Consider the following 1,593-nt stretch of genomic DNA (forward strand, 5'->3'; position numbering starts at 1 on the left):
TCCCTACAAAATGCTAGAGACTTAGATGAGAGACTGCATTTTCTGGCAGAAAAGTCTCCTCCTGACAAGCAGCCCCCTTCACAGGTATACTTCAGACAAACAGTGAATGGTAACATTTCAGTATCTTGCAGCAGATGCTTTTTGGCTTTGTTTTATCCATAATAGCTTGGAGGATTCTTTGAGATTTACTTCAAGGCTGAGAACATTTTTTGGTAATTCAATTGCCGAAGCACATTTTTCAACTACCTGAGAAAATTCAAGGTTCTTTTGTGTAAATAGTGGGAAATGGTAGCAAGGCATTGCATGGATCAATTGAAGTCCTTTTCTAGTCAACAGGAGTTTTACAATTTACTTCAATAGAAGCAAAATTAAACCTTCTAAATCAATATCCCTGTTTGCCATGTACTAAGTACAAATAAAACCTCGCTAAACTGTAAAAGGAATTTAGTGAATTTAGTCAATTCACTAACTTACAGAATAAAAAAGGTAATCAGAAGAGATATCTTATTAAAAAACATTATTTTAGTATACGAACATCTTTTGGAACCTGTTTCATATAAGCAAAGATTTATCAATATTCATCAATAATATATTCACCTACGATGACTGTGAATAATGTGATGTTTAATATTCCCTAAATTTTTTAGATAACCTTAGTGAAAAGTCATTAATTGTAATATTTATCTGTTACTTGAGAAAGAACATGATATAAGATGACAACTCAATTTTCCTCTTTGACATTTCAAATACAACTAGGTCACATTAATCAATCAATAATGTGCTTATCATACACTGTGGTCAATTATACCCCAACTATCAGTGACAGTTTTCTGGCTTGCAATCTGGACACACAGACTGTCATGACAACTACATTCTTTTTAGCCCTTTCGTATTTTACAGCCAGTGCTATTACTTAGGGCATATCATGAATGTGCGAAAAGGGCATCAGATACTTCATAGTCACAATTCCATTTCTGTGCTATTAGTGTATTTCCAAAGAATAAACTTTCAGTGCACTGAAATCTTAAGAAAAATAGGATAAGCTCCCTTTCTCTGAAGCGGATGTTACACATAAAATAAAACCAGCAGTGCTACAAATAGAGCATTTGCATTTGCTGATTGCAAGGTTGCAATTATAGCTCACCATTTTAATGAAGCCATAAACTAGTCGAGCTTAGTTCTTCGGTTTATTGCACCATGAAAAGCTTTTTTTGGAGTTGTAGCCATACAAACTATAATTATTAACGATATCTCTGCGAAAGACATTATTAATACTGTTTGCCAGGACACTATTTATATTCTGGGCTATCTGTAAAGAGAAGTCGCTATCTTCCAAATGAACTTTGACACAGTTTTAAATAGAACTTCTCACCTTCAGACAAATCATATAAATCTTAACCTTCCTTTTTTTATTAAAATTATTCTGAATGAATGATACAGTCGTAGATCTTATGATAAAATATTTCTCCATTGGAATACGCTGGTTGGCTAAGGACAAGCACTGCCTGATGAACCTTCTCCCTCCCGCAGAGATGATGGCTTCTGCAGTACTGTCCTCCATGATTTCCTGAAAAGACAAGAGAATATGACCTT

The sequence above is a fragment of the Buceros rhinoceros genome, unplaced genomic scaffold (assembly GCF_000710305.1).
Source record: "Buceros rhinoceros silvestris isolate BGI_N320 unplaced genomic scaffold, ASM71030v1 scaffold15895, whole genome shotgun sequence".
Lineage (NCBI taxonomy): Eukaryota > Metazoa > Chordata > Aves > Bucerotiformes > Bucerotidae > Buceros > Buceros rhinoceros.